Source organism: Lynx canadensis, chromosome B4, assembly GCF_007474595.2.
Source record: "Lynx canadensis isolate LIC74 chromosome B4, mLynCan4.pri.v2, whole genome shotgun sequence".
NCBI classification, from domain to species: Eukaryota; Metazoa; Chordata; class Mammalia; order Carnivora; family Felidae; genus Lynx; species Lynx canadensis.
The window spans coordinates 65,478,121-65,491,724 of record NC_044309.1 but is presented as its reverse complement, the minus strand read 5'-3'; positions in this window follow the sequence as shown (position 1 = coordinate 65,491,724).

The window sequence follows — 13,604 nt, the reverse complement described above, 5'->3', positions numbered from 1 at the left end:
CTATCAAATTAATGATTTGTTTTGATACTAAATCTATTTAAGAGTTCCCAAAATGTCCAGAGTTACATACTATGATATTTTCCTTAATTGATGCTGAGATATGAGAAATTTAAAATCCTTTTGCTATTCTACACTTTTTCCCTCTGAGATCTTGGAAGTTTAAGAAGGGTCAGCCCAAAAATGGTTAATAAAGCACTTGAGGTTTCCAAGCCAGTGTGATTGGCACTCTAGGAAACAGCTGGTTAATTTGCATCTCAGTAGGTTTAAGAAAGTCTAAGTGATTTCCTTGCAACAGAATGGTTGGGATCAATTATAGCCTGGTCAGTTCTGAGTTTGAAGATAGACATGGAAACCTTTGCTTTCAATTCAATTTAACTTGACCTATCTAGACATAAACAAGAAGGATTATTTTCAAAAGAGTTTTTTTACAGGAAGAAATAAGTCTAATGGAGGCATTTTCTAAAATAAGAATATATTAAAATCCGGGAAGCTATGTTGAAATAATATTACAACACAGATATTGAGTTTTTTCTGTGCTTCATTTTCACACTTTAAATTCAACCTAGTTTCACCAGAACGCATCTGAAGCTAGAGTTTTTCTTCCTTCCTTCCTTCCTTCCTTCCTTCCTTCCTTCCTTCCTTCCACTGCCTTATGGAATATAACTGATATAAAATACAGTGCATATATATGAAAAGTACAATTTGATAAGTTTTGACATGTGTCTTATGACCCATGACCACAATCAAGATAATAAACATATCGATCATCTTCCAATGTTCCCTGATGTCCCTTTAAAATATTTCCTTCCCCTCCTTGATCTTTCCTCACATCTGCAGGCATCTATTATTCTGCTTTCTGTCATGGAGATTGGTTTGCATTCCCTTTAATTTTATAAAAATAGAGTCATGCAATATACAGCCTTGTTGCATAGCCTCTTTTACTCAGTGTAATTATTTTGAGATCCATTCACTTTTTTGTGTGTGTCAGTGGTTGATTCCATTTTATTGCTGAGTCATATTCCAGTGAATTGGTGAAGTGCCACAATTTGTTATCACACATCTCTTGATGGGCATATTGTTATTGGATATTTTAATAAAACTTCTAGGAACATTTGTGTACAAGTCTTTGTGCAGACATATGTTTTCATTTTGTGCAGAGAGGTGGTAAATATCTAGGAATAGATTGGATTATATGTTCAGTATACATTCAACATTTTAAGAAACTGCCAAATTGCTTTCCGAAGTGGTTCTATTGTTTTACATTCCAATCAGCAGTGGACAAAAATTTTAATTCCTCCACATTCTCACCACTACTTTCTGTGAACAGCCTTTTAAATTTTAGCCATTCAAGTATGTATGTATTGGTACACTGTTATGGTTTTAATATACATTCACCTAATGAGTAATGGTGTTGAGCATCTTTTCATGTGTATATATACCATTCATATATCTTCAATGAAGTGTTTTTTCACATCTTTTGAACTTTTTTATTCTTTTGCTTGTTTTCTTATTATTGAATATAAAAGTTTTTTTGTATATTCTAGATATAATCCTTTATCAAATATATGCTTTGCAAGTATTTTCTCTTATAATAGTGTCTTTTGAAGAGTCAAAGCTTTTCATTTTGATCAAGTTCAATGAATTAATCTTTTTTTCTTTTTAATTTTTTTTATTTTTTTAATGTTTATTTATTTCTGAGACAGAGAGAGACAGAGCATGAGTGGGGGAGGAGCAGAGAGAGAGGGAGACACAGAAACTGAAGCAGACTCCAGGCTCTGAGCTGTCAGCACAGAGCCTGATGCAGGGCTCGAACTCACAAACCGTGAGATCATGACCTGAGCTGAAGTCGGTCGCTCAACTGACTGAGCCACCCAGCCGCCCCAATGTTTATTTATTTTTGAGAGACAGACAGAGTATGAGCAGGGGAAGGACAGAGAGAGAAGGAGAGAGAGAATCTGAAGCAGGCTCCAGGCTCTGACCTGTCAGCATAGAGCCCAACACGGGGCTTGAATACATGAACCATGAAATCATGACCTGAGCCGAAGTTGGATGCTCAACTGACTGAGCCATCCAGGCGCCCCTTCTTTTTAAATGGGAAAATAGCAGTCTCTTTATTTAAAAAAAATTTTAATGTGGAAGTGTAGTTGATACACAATGTTAATTTCAGGTGGACAACTTAGTGATTTGAAAAGTTTATATATTATGTTATGTTTGCCTCAAGTATAGCTACCCTCTGTCCTGTTACATTGCTATTATAATATCATTGAGTGTATTCCTTATACTTTGGTTTTATTTTTGTGACTTACTAATTCCATAGCTGGAGGCCTGTATCTCCCTCTCCCCTTCACACATTTTGCCCAGTCTCCCCACTGCTTCCCCTCTGGCAACCACCAGTTTATTTTCTGCATTTACAGTTCTTATTCTGCTTTTTGTTTGTCTATTCATTTTTTTTAGGTTCCATTTATGAGTGGAATCATATGGTACTTGTTTTCTCAGTCTAATTTTTTTTGCTTAGCATAATATCCCCTAAGTCCATCCTTGTCTCAGATGGCATGATCTTGTCCTTTTTTATGGCTGTGTAATATTACATCATACACACACACACACACACACACACACACAGACATCACATCACATTTTCCTTATCTATCCATTTATTGAAGGACACTTAGGCTGGCTCCCATGTCTTGGCTACTGTAAATAATGCTACAATGAACATAGGGTTGCATATATCTTTCTTAGTGTTTTTGTTTTCCCTGGGTAAATACCCAGTAGTGGAATTATTGGATCATTTGGTAGTTCTACTTTCAATTTTTTGAGGAACCTCCATACTATATTCCACAGTGGCTGAACCAATTTATATTCCTACCAATAGGAAGAAATAGAAAATCTGAACAGACCAATCAATCTTTCCTTTTCTAGGCTTTTTGTGCCATATCTAAGAATCTTTGTCTAATTCAAGTTAACAAATATTTTCTTATTTTTTTCTTCCAGAAGTTTTTAAATTTTAGGTTTTACATTTAGGTACATTTAGTTTTAATTATTTTTTACTATGGTGTAAGACATGTATTGCAGTTCTTTTTTTTTTTTTTTTGGTATGTGGATATTTAATCGCACATTATTTGTTGAAAAGACTATCCCTTTTTCAGTTAACAGGTGGTGTACCTTTTTGAATACAGTTGTTTCCATGTGTTGGGTTGTTTTCTGAAATCTCCATTCTGTTCCACTGATGTATTGGTCTTTAAGCCAATGCCACACTGTATTGATTATTGTAACTCTTAACTGTTGAAACCATATAGAATTAGTCCTCCAACTCTGTTCTCTTTCAAATATGCTTAATCTCTTTTAGGCCCTTTGAATTTCATAGTCTAGATACTTTATTCTCCCTGGACTGTCTGCTGGGATCTGCCTGGGTTCCCCCACCACGAGTTGCATAATAGCTTTCATGGCAATAAGCTTGGGGAAATCATAGACTCCCCTTTTATATTTTCCATCTCTCAAGAATCACTGTCATTTTTGTCTGTGTTCAGTGTCTCAAAACCATTGTTCTAACCATTATGTTCATTTTTTTCATTGTTTTAGACAGGGGGATAAATCTAGATTTTGCTATTCCATCTTGGACAGAAGGGAAAGCCCAAGATAAATCCCTTGGACCTCTTTTAAATAATTTTTTTCCCAGACTTCCTTTTGACTTGAATAAGAACTCACCTCTTTTATTTCTCAGAGAATTGAAGTGAAAATTAAAAGAGGTAATTTATGTATAAAACTTTTTATTATATTGCCTAACACATCAAAAGCCCTCAAGTGTGTTGACTATTACTATAATTACTAATAGTACTAATGTCACTACCTTTGTTGTCATAACTTTTTTTAAATGTTTATTTTTGAGAGAGTGAGAAAGAGAGAGAATGTGTGTGTGCATGTGCCTACAAGTGGGGGAAGGACAGAGAGAGGGGGAGACAGAGGGTCTGAGGCAGGCTCCTTGCTGTCGGCTCAGAGTCCGATGTGGGGCTCGAACTCACAAACCATGAGATCATGACTTTCACTGAAGTTGGATGCTTAACCAACGGAGCCACCTGGATGCCCCAACATTACTTCTTTTACCACTATTACCCTCAAAATAAATCTGAGCTTATGTGTTCTTTTGTACTTTATGAAGTAGGCTTCTTATCATAGACTTATTTCAAACCAGGTCAAAATGGGCCATCCTTCAACAGGGCCAGACTTAGACATGTAACTATAGCTTCTATTTTTTCTGTTTGTTTTTAACAGTACTTAATAAAGGACTAAGACTAATAGTAAATATGGGCAAACCTTGTTTTTTTCTTTCTACATTTGATCTCTCCAGTCATTTAACCATTCCTCCAGTGTGTCTAAGTGCTACTTTTCTCAACACATTCCTTAACTGGTACTTAAAGATGAGTTTAGGCTAAACAATACACGCACATGCTTATAGGATGATTTATTTTTCGAAATTCGGTCGTCTACCAAATATTCAGGACCACCAGTAAAAATTCACATCTAAACCGAGAGAATGTCTGCGACTATTGAAGTATAAGAAGTTTATTAACATGAGACTTATTTAACTTTTTTGTTTTTAAGGAGATACAGCATGGTGTAGCATAGTGATTTAAATTTTTTTTCCTTTAAAAGTCTATTCCTTTCAAACTAAATGTTATTCAGAATCTTTCTATATCTACCTACCTATCATCTATGTATCTACCATCATTAAAGTAGAGGAGTTCTAGTTGAAATAGGGGTGGAAAGTTCATGATGTGCCCCTTCACCTCCTTCTAACCAGCCCCCATTTCCTCACAAACTCATTCCTCTTCTCTCTTCCACCCTAAAGCAACTATGGAGCAGTCTAAAGATTTTTGAAGTATAATGTACAAAAGTTCAGGTGCGGCTAGAACTGAGTTCATTCTGGGACTACCTGCTACCAAATGTACCAAAGACTACATGTCTTTGGAAAAGTCACTAAACCTTTTTGAATTTCAACTTCTTCATCCATAAAGCAGGTATAACAGTGTAGGATTGTTTAGAAGATTAGAATAAATCATAAAAAGTAATGGCATATAATAGAGCTCATCTCACTAGAATTCTTATTATGTTATAATCAGAACAAAAGGGGTGGGGAAAATATAGATTAATCTGAAAAACTGTACATTTCAGGATTTCTCTTTGACAAGTCTCTGGGGCATAATGATGTCTGTCTTTCTCCTAAGGGTAGCCCCAGATCAGCTTGGCTGAAAGGGGGCTTAGGACAGTTGGATTTAAGTATGTTTAAATGGTATGAAAGAGATTTTGTGAAAAACCTCTTTCCTTTCCTTTTTTTTTTTTTGAGAGGTCCAGTAAGGAATGATTGAAAAAAGGTGAGGCTGTAGTTACCAAATGGGACACAAAGATTTTGTAACAAAGTAGGGGCAAGCAAAACCCAGGGCACCCAGGGTCGGGGGGGACAATTTAGACTCCTGGGGTGATAGAGGTAGAGGCTTTAATGATATTTGTCTTTCAGAAATGTCTCCCAGTACTTCTCCAGGAGGAAACTACCTGTGCAGCTCTTCTAGCTAGCTGCCTCATGTAATTTTTCCAAGTGGCTGTAAGCACTTTGAATTCAAGCAAATCATCCTTTCCTGAAGATTTCACAGTGAGAGAACATGGGATGGCGCAGCTACTGCTGTTTCCCCAAAGGATACTTCTAGATGTCTGTACCTTGTGGGACAGATGAATAAGCATCAGCAAACAGGACTGCTTGAAACTGAATGCTCCCGAGGCAATGCCCTTGACAACAATGGCTGAACTGAACTTGAATTACTGGGACTAAACTGGAAGGCCTGATGGAAGCTATATGGGGGGGCGGGGAGGGGTTGAGGGGACATGGAACACTGCTTGGGGATCCCTAACAATTGTAAACTTTCTGTTTCTGACAGTTCCACGTGTGCCCTCTGGGATGGTGCCTTGCCGTGTGAGTAAAAGGCAAGCATTAACTTGCCCCAGTCTTGAAAACCCCATTATTTATACCTCAGTGTTATTATCAGAAGTATTCCAGTGCCTAAGGAAAATACTTAGTAGACAATCTTCAGACATGTACGCTGTGGGAATTTTGCCTATGGTGGGTATTATTCCATTAGAAAGGTTGTATGAAATTTATTCCTGACTTTTGCTGAAGTAACAATGAGCCTGCCTCAGCCTGAAGGCATTCAGGGCAGTTATAGTTTATGGGTCCTAATTGTTTGGATAATGGAATTTGCTGTTTAAGATTTTTACCTTACAGACAAGGGTGAAGTCTTTGCAAATTGTTAATACATTCTGCTATACCTGGCTTTAGGCCTTGGGTTAGATGGATGAGAAACTGAAAGAGAAAGCCAAATTTACTTAGTCGAGCCAATTATTTTTTGATGATCTTGCTAAAATAGCTTAATGAAGCAAATGTATACTGGTGGGAATAAGAAGGCAGCCTTTAGTCCTGTGTTATTATTTGTGTGTCTGGATGACTTCAGCCAAATAATTGAATATCTCTGAGACTTAGTTTCTCCATCTGTTGAATAAGGGAATGGAGTTGAAATAAATATTTTCCTTCAGATATGACATTTTCTGATCTTCTCATTTTATATGGCTAAGGATGCAGTATCATATTATCAGTGAAAGAGGTAAGTCTTTTAGGAGGTGAAAAGTATTTTGAGAGGGATGTCTTGCCTCATCACTTCTCCAATTAGCCCATGTCAATATCCTACCACTCTAGCCATCTGCATGACTGGAATTGCCTGCCAAAATAAATTAAATATTTCTTAAAGTGAGGGGTAGAGAATATAATGGAATAGAGAAGAGTTTGTCAAAGTTTTCTATTTAAGGCCTTTCAAATGAAATTTGTTTCATTGAAATGAATAAAATGAACATAGCAGCAAAGAAGAATGATGTTTCAGGAATGTTCCGTGTTTCTCTGAAATTGATTTAATTTGAGAAGTAACAGGTAGTTAAATAAGTCTTTACTTCATAACATTTGGTATAAAGTCAATGAACTTTTACAATCCTTAGGATTTATGTGAAGGTTCACTCTGGAATTGTTATTATTATTACTATTTTAGGTGTTAATGTTAAGATTAAAGTAAATTCTAATTATTGAATGCTCAACTAAAAAAACCTTGTTATTTACCAACTTTGTGATCTGATATAGCCTTAATATGTACAGGAAGGAATGTCATAAAGTTAAACCCATTGAATCATAGTGAGTTCTATCTGGATGATGGTATATTATAAACTTAAATTGGAAATGCAAGAAGCAATTCAATCACTGTTCTATTTAAAGACTGCTTTGTTTATGATGAAGAAGCAAATAAAAAGCAGAAGTATACCTGTAAATACAGAGAACAAACTGGTGGTGCCAGAGGGAGGGAGTTGGAGGATGGGTATAATGGGTGAAGGGAAGGGGGAGATACAGGCTTCCAATTATGGAAATGAATAAATCACGGGAATAAGAGGCACAGCATAAGGAATACAGTCAATGATATTGTAGTAGTGTGGTATGGCGATAAATGGTAGCTACACTTGCAGTGAGCATAGCATAATGTACACACAAGTTAAACCACTGTGTTGTACACCTGAAAGTAATGTAACATTGTGTGTCAACTATACTAAAATTTTTAAAAATATTTTTTATTTTTTTAATATGAAATTTATTGTCAAATTGGTTTCCATACAACACTCAGTGCTCATCCCAACAGGCGCCCTCCTCAGTGCCCATCACCCACCCTCCCCTCCCTCCCACCCCCCCATCAACCCTCAGTTGTTCTCATTTTTTGTTTAAAAAAACACTAATTTTGACTCAGTGTGGACTCATAAGTTTATGGTGACGTTGTTTGTAGTGACATTTTAAAAATAAAATTTATGTGTTTAAGATTAACCTAATGATTTTACTTTTGACAGAAAAGAAAAAATGTTATACATAGTAAGATATCATTAAATTATAAATGAGCACTTTCATGACCACATAATCCATGATAATTTATTTTATTCAAACATCGTTATCCTGTAGATGGTTTGCCATAAGAACAATGTTCCAGGCTAAGAAATTGTTTATTAAACGGGCAAGCCCAATCCAGGCCTCTGGAACTTCTTTTTATTTTGCATTTCTGTATGTTCCATCCCTCAGTGCCAGGCTACCAAGCGACACAGTTAGTCACTTTCCTTAACAAAATGTCTCATTGCAATAAAGTCTATCTTAGTTTCAGTCATTAAATGTTATTTTTGAGAGAGAGCGAATGGGGGAAGGGAATAGGGAGAGGGAGAGACAGATAATCCCAAGCAGGCTCCATGCTGTCAGCACAGATCCGGACGTGGGGCTCCATCTCACAAACTGTGAGATCATGACCTGAGCCAAAATCAAGAGTCAGATGCTCAACTGACTGAGCCACCCAGGCACCCCTAGTTCAGTCATTAAAATGAAGCAAAAATATTGTTTAATGAGTCTGTTTCAGATCTTTTTTAAAAGTTTATTTGAGAGAGAGAGAGTGGACACACCTGCAGGAGGTGAGGGACAGAGAGAGAGGGAGAGAAAGAGAATCCCAAGCTTTGATAGTGCAGAACCAGGCGCAGGGCTCAAACCCACAAACCGCAAGAACATGACCAGAGCTGAAGACGGATGCTTAACTGACTGACCCACCCTGGCGCCCCTATTTCAGAAGCTTTTTTAAATCTTCTTTGTTTAAGTGTTTGTTAAAATGAAAGTCACTGTCAGGTAGTGACAATTTTCATTTCAATGTGTGATAAACACATTTTTAAAAATGACTGACACAGGCACACAAAAATGGGAAATTGATTGTAAAAGTAGATTTTGTCCTAAAAGTCTTCTGGGCTCTGATCTCTCTTCCACCTAATCCTCTCTCTAATCTTTTTACTGTCTTCATAGTTTTGCCATAGTTTTTCCAGAATGTCATGTAGTTGGAATTATACAGTATGTAGCCTTTTCAGATTGGTTTCTCTCAGTTTGTAATGTGAATTCAAGAATCCTTCGTGTATTTTCATGGATTGATAGCTCATTTCTTTTCAGTACAATATTATATTCCATTGTCTGGATGGACCACTGTAGTTTATTCATCCATTCACTGGAGGACATCTTGGTTGCTTCCAGATTTAGCATTATGAATAAAGCTACTATAAACCACCTATGTGCAAATTTTGGGTAGGCATATATTTTCAGCTCCTTTGAGTAAATACCAATGATCACAATTGCTGGATCATGATATGAGCATGTTTGGCTTTGTAAGAAACTGCCAAACTGTCTTCCAAAGTAGCTGTACCATTTTGCATTCCCACCAGCAATGAATAAAAGTTCCTATTGCTGTACATATTTGTCAGCATTTGTTGTGGTCATTGTTCAGATTTTTACCATTTTAATAGGCATACGGTGGCATGTCATTGTTTTAATTTTCAGTTCCCTAATGACATGTGATGTGCATATTTTCAGATGCTTACTTGCCGTATATATACCTTCTTGGTGAGGTATCTGTCAGTGTTTTGCTATTGTTCTTTAGGTTGTATGGTTTCTTATTGCTGAGTTTTAAGTGTCTTTTATGTTTTAGATAACAGTTCCTTATCAGATATGTGTTTTGCAAATATCCTCTCCAAATCTGTGATTTCTCATTTTCTTGAAAATTTGGATATTTTGACCCTAAAGTAGTAGACTACATTGCTGAGTAGTGTCACTGAGGAAATCACTTGGAATTATAGGATGAGCTTTAGTCATATTTTCATAGAGATATCTCATTGTAAGTCTCATTTTACTTTAAAATGATGGTTTTTGAAGGTTTTGAACCCATCATTGGTCATGTATTTAGTGTGGAGACACAACTCCTGTGCCTGGTGTCCATTTTTAGCACACCAGATTGAAATGATGTATGTTTAATGGCTGTGATTTTTAAAGTCTTAATTTGTATTCTTTCATTTCTCCAATTTGCATCTTTGGTTCAGTACTGAATCAAAATTAAGAGGCATAGTATTTGCTACTATCTGTTCTCTGTAGTTAAAACTGTTATTGCATTGGCTTTCAGATACTCTTACTCTCTTATATTTCTTACTCTCTTAACAAAACCTTCACTGCTATCCATGTTCATACAGCCAATGCTCCATATACCAGCTCTTCCAAGTTACATCATGAATCTCAAAGGGATTGTTAATTGTCTTAATCGGCGTGGGTTGTCATACACAATACCATGGACTGGGTGGGCTAACAGAAAAAAAAAATTGTTTTCACCAGTTGCAGAGGGCTGGAGGTCTTGGATCAGGGTGCAGCATGATTGGGTTCTGGTGAGAGCTTCTTCTTGTCTTGCAGATGGCTGCCTTCTCGCTGCATCCTCATATGGGGGAGAGAAAGAGAGAGACATCGCCTTGTACCTCTTCTTATAAGACCACAGTCTTATCAGATTAGGGTCCCACTCTTGTGATCTCATTTAACCTTAATTCTTTCCTAAGGACCTTTTCTCCACATACAGTCACATTGGCAGGGGTAGAGCTTCCACATAAAGGAATTTTGCGAAGGACACAACTCAAGAGATAGTATTAACCAAGATAAAATATTTCCACTGTGTCATGGGCATGAGTTTTCATCAATAAACAACAGAACAAAGTGTTTTAGGGCTTCTTTCTCATATGTAGCAAGAGCTGAGTCACGTTCTAAACTCAACACATTTATTAAATTGTGCATCTGGTGCACAGACATGGCAATAGGTGCTTTTCCTCACTGCTTGTCTTAGGTATTCTGCTGTCACAAAGAGTGTGTCTCATTAAAGGAATTTTTCTAAATGCTTCATCTGCTTTTTTTCTGAGCACATTTGCCTGTAACTTCTTTTGGCTGATTTAACATGCTTCTCAGAGATAGTACTAATTTTTGTACTGAGGACCAACAACCGTGAAAGATGTCCTACACTTTAGGCTTTTTTCTGTTTCTGGTGATGCATTTATCAACTTTATAATGAAAAGAATTAACCTTGTGCTTTATTGTGAAAATAAATTAGCTTATTAGGGAGGTCACTGCACAGTGTTTGAAAATGACATGAAAGCTTCAAAAGCTTCATGCCATTATCCAGCTACAAACAATAGACAGGGAGCCGGGTGTAAATATATCATGAATTCAGTAACATTCAGATGTAGGTATCTATAATGGTACTTCCTCTTTACCATTTCATTTTAACTGTTTATACAAAATCATCAAATTTATAAGTTCATTTGTTCTTAAACATCCAAATTCAGATCTGCATATTATATTAATGGTGAAATTATGTTCATCATTTACATGTATGTAGAAATTTTATACAGTTTTTGTTAAATATCTATGTGTAATATAGATGTGTATAATGTAAAATATATATGTGTAAAATGTAAAATTACATACACACAAGTACAATGTAAAACTAATTTCACTTAAATAAACATATGTTCTACTCATTTTTATTTAATTCATAATATATATGCAGACATCACATAACCCAATAAAAATAACTAAAATTCAAATATAACAAAATTTAGAAATTACATGAAATACTGTGGAAATATTAAGTAAGATGAACCACACCCTGGGAAATTTATGTAGCCAAGACCAACAGACTGACACATCTCTGCAATACAGGCATGTCTTTAAAGTGTGACTATTTTCTTAGAAAAAAACAATGTACTTTATTAAAAATAAAATTATGTTTATATTTTAAAATTGTTAAACTTATGTAAACAAAATGGTTTATTACCTGTTTGAAACTGCCAAACCACTCACGGCCAGCACTAATTGCATGTCAATCACTTTCACACTGTGTGTTAAAAATGAACAGTCAAGTAGGTTTATAGGTGACCTTGGAGAAGATCTATAAGAATACAGTATCTCGGGGAGCCTGGATGGCTCAGTCAGTTAAATGTCCAACTCTTGATCTCAGCTCAGGTCTTGATCTCAGAATGGTGAGTTCAAGCCTTGTGTTGGGCTCCACACGGGACTTAACAAAGAAATACAGTATCTTTGAAGATATGGAAATCATAAGCTACATCTCTCAAGTTCTGCCATTTCTGATATGGAGATAAGGGGATTGAAGAGGTGTGAAACTTACAGGAGTTACACAAAAGTGACAGTTGTTTAATGATTTCATTTCTCAAGCTTCTTTTGCTTTGGAAACCCATCTACTTACTCAAAAAAAGAAAAAAAGCCAGTGATCTGAATGAGAAAATATTCAAAATGTTAATGGAATTTATGGTTATAAAAATAAAGTATGATAATAAAGTGAATGAAAATGTTATAAAAAGTTTAAGCTAGAAATGACCATTTGATACTCTCACAGTGCAATATTAATCAGTGGATACCTCAGTCTAACCTGGGTTTACATACCTTAGTAATATAATATAATATAATATAATATAATATAATATAATAAATACTTTTAGTTAGCTCGTTGGGGAGTCAGTTGCTTTAGCCACCTAAGGCCTCCATCAATAATTTCCCTGGTTTACGTACCTATTAAATTAATCAGTTATGACTTATGTGATGCAATCCCAAAGCAAGTTTATTTGTTTCCCACTTTACTCATTTGGGCTAGTAATTTCCTTGCTCATAGAGAAAACTTTAGGCGATCATCATGACTTTTATATAAGGCTTTGGAGGGGTCAAAAAACAGTCTCAATTTAATCATTAAAATATACAATCTTGTGATTGTCTAAACTTTGAGGACTTTTCTCTTTTCCAGCCCAAGCCACCTGGAGATGAGAATTCTGGAATGTGTGAGACCTGATTCTTTATCTCATTGCCGCTACTGCGTGCATTATAGAGATTTCTGTTTATTATTGGCAAGCTTTCTTCTGCAGGTCTCTTCACGTGGGTGAATGCATTTCTTTTCTGGAGTGTTACTTCTTTCTTCCTCATCCTTTAGACAAGTGAAAATACACTTCAGCTTCTCTCTGCTGAGTTCTCTATGCCCTCCAGGAGGCCCTGTTGGCTAAGATCTAAGACCACTGCATTTAGGCTATGTCTCTTACGATGTCCCATCTTGTTCACAGAAAACACTCCTGTTTTATTGCATGACAAGCTATACAAGTTCTAGCTGTGCAGCCTGTCAAACTAAGTCACCTCTCCTTCAGCTCACCCACAAGATTTCAACAGCCATTCTTTTGCCACTTACATTTTTTTTTAATCTGGAGTGGGATACCAGTCTACTCAGATCTCAAATACGGGGATACATATTAAGTTTACTGGCTATTATGGTGCTCACAGCCTCCCGGCTTCCATTATTTAGAAACCTATCATTTCCATGGATGTTAAGTTTTTTTTTCATACTTTTAAGAGCCACCTCAGCAGTGAGTTTATTCCATTTCCTGGGTCGTTGCTGTGTTGTGTCCCATGTCCTGAGCAAGTGCCCCCAAATCAATGAATTCGTGTGTATCCAGTCTTACATTCTGGCCCCCTTTGATAAAGAACCTTCAAAATCAAATGCCAGGAGTGTTCCCTAATTATTTTTGGTGAATGCAAGCTAATTCTTGTAATTCTTTAGATGTATATTCTCTTTCCTTCTTATCAGGCTTAGCACATTTCTAGACAGGTGATGCTGAGATTTAATGTTGTTACCAGTCTGACAGTC